The sequence below is a fragment of the Hipposideros armiger genome, unplaced genomic scaffold (assembly GCF_001890085.2).
Source record: "Hipposideros armiger isolate ML-2016 unplaced genomic scaffold, ASM189008v1 scaffold_1388, whole genome shotgun sequence".
NCBI classification, from domain to species: Eukaryota; Metazoa; Chordata; class Mammalia; order Chiroptera; family Hipposideridae; genus Hipposideros; species Hipposideros armiger.
Window position 1 is genome coordinate 213605 of NW_017732738.1, and position 2464 is coordinate 216068.

The 2464-nt window shown below is 45.1% G+C and overlaps 1 protein-coding gene across 1 annotated transcript in view; it reads right to left on the bottom strand.

Annotated features, from left to right (window-relative positions):
- Positions 1–275, bottom strand: part of NLRP3 (NLR family pyrin domain containing 3) — a 52627-nt gene extending 52352 nt beyond the window's left edge. Inside the window, exon 1 of the mRNA XM_019633723.1 lies at positions 266–275. The gene's annotated coding sequence lies outside the window, so the exon portion shown is untranslated. The remainder of the gene's footprint in view (positions 1–265) is intronic.
- Positions 276–2464: the final 2189 nt, after the last annotated feature.

Sequence of the window (2464 nt, forward strand, 5' to 3'; positions counted from 1 at the left end):
CCACCCACTCCAAGGGTGCTGGACAAAGTTGCTAGAGTCCAGGGTGTAAACTGAGATTGCTGCCCCTGTCCTCGCCCCACACACACATGCACTTGCACACATACAGCCCAAATGATAAATATAAAAGAACATTCCAGAAATGGTGTTGAAGGACAGACGTGGAGAATGGGAGAAGAAATCCCTAGTCATGTTCAGGCCCTGGAAATATTTTCCCCATTTTTCCCCAGGCCTGTTCAGCCACTGTGCTCCATGGAGCTGGACTCACCCAGATGCCGGCCTCAGGAACAGCCTGAGAGGAAATTTGCTGAATTTATTGTTGTAACAGCCCAGCAGGGGCAGGAAGGATGTGGCCTCAGTGTGGCCTGAACAAGATTGCACCACAGGCAAAGGCAGAGACTAATGCTTACTCACATCACCAGGTTTCCCAAAGTGAACATTGTTGTCAAAGCTGAGCCTGGCTTTGGAGGCCACGGGAGTGGAGAATGAGGGGAACCTCAGTGATGCTCAATGGATGTGTCTTCTCACTGATGGGGTGGGGGTCCCCCCAGAGCTGTGAGCAGGGGGTCTAGAGCATGACACACAGATTATGTGCTCTCTCAAGATGTTGCATGAATGCGGCCGGCTGGCAGGTTGACCCCATCACCTGTTATTGTTGAACCATTTTATCGAGGTAAGTACACACCCATGTACCCATCACCATCAAGGCCATGGATACATTTATCTCTGCCCAAAGTTTCTTCCCACTTCATTTTAATTTTTTTTTTTTGGTGAGAACATTGCATGTAGGGTCTACACTTTCAGCAAATATTAAGTACACGACACAGCGTTACCAGCGTAAGGCAGTACGCTGTGCAGTAGACCTCAGGGCTTAGTTGTCTTGCACAACAGAAACTGTGCCCTGTGACTAAAACCCCCTTCCCCCGCTCCCAACCCCTAGCCCCTGGCAACTGTCCTTCTGTTCTGATTCTGTGAGTTTGACTCTTTTAAACCCCACATATAAGTGAGATCATACAGTATTTGTCTTTCTCTGTCTGACTTATTTCACTCAACATAATACCCTCTAGGTCCATCCACATTGTCACAAATGGCAGGATTTCCTTCTTTCTCATGGACCAATAACATTCCATTGCATATATGTACTATTTGTTTATCTATTTTTCCATCGATGGACACTTGGGTTGCTTCCACAGTTTGGTTGTTGTGAATAATGCTGCAATGAACATGGGGGTGCAGATATCTCTCCAAAATCCTGATTTCAATTTTTGTGGATAGACACAAACTCTACTGCCTGACGCATTGACTCAGTTGTTTGGCTACCATTTATGGAGCACCTGCTGTGTGCCAGTCATGAACACAAAGCTGGAAAGCACCAGAGGAGCTGGAGGAGAGAGAAACAGGCAGACCTGCTGTCTGGCTCTTGCAGTGGCTGCAGGACCACAGTCTGACAATGGCATGAGTTCAACACAGCATGGTGAATGAGAGGCACTGAGCACCCCAGGTGGGTGCAGGATCCCTGGAGCAAGAAAGACAGGTTTCCAAGTCCAGCAGAGAGTCATTGGCAGTGACTCTGTCTGTGCCTCAGTTGCCTCATCTGTAAAGTGGCATAACAGTAGCTGTCATAAGGATTGAGCTAATGGATGAGTGTAAGGCCTTGTGAACTGAGCCCGAGTCACACAAGCTGGTATCAGTGGGTAGCTCCTGTTCCAGCTATCATCACAGAATGGTGCATCCCATGCTCAGAGATGAGAGAGGCCCCATCTTATAGGCTAGCAGGCCCCAGCCCCAAGCTCCTCCTGGGGGCAGGAGCACTGGGGACCTCAGAGGCTGAGGCTCCAGAGACAGCAGGTCCCTCAAGTTCAAAGGGGGAAGGGGCTCATTCCCAAACCAGGAACCAGGGATTTTTTTAAGGATGAGGGAAATTTCCCTTCTCCTTTATATCTTTCTGTATTATTTGAGTCTTTAGTTTGTGGCCATGAACATGCATGACTCCTAACTGAACAATAAGTTAAATTAACTATTGTAACACTTCTTCAGAATAGGCCCTAAAAGAAATCCTCCCATTTAAAAGATTATCAGAACCTGCCTATGAAGGACACAGCAGTATTAAATGTAGTGTTTCAAATGAGGAGATAAGAATTGGGTGGATTTAGGCCTTTTTAAGGAGACAGACAAGTAGTTAGTGGTGCAATTGATACTTGAATTTGAGGGTTCTGGCTTGTAGGATGAGATTTAATTTTTCATTTTTGAATGATCAAAACAACTAATTGTGAATTGTTTTTTCTCTTCTAGAATAACTATGATATATATATATATATATATATATATATATTCTAATATAGCAAATGGTTAGTTCTATTGAATTGTAGTTTATCCTTTACATCTGTTGACTGGGGATTTTTGTTTGTTTTTATTTGGGTGAATTGAGTGAGTCAGGTTACTGGACATTAAGTAAAAACCCACACCT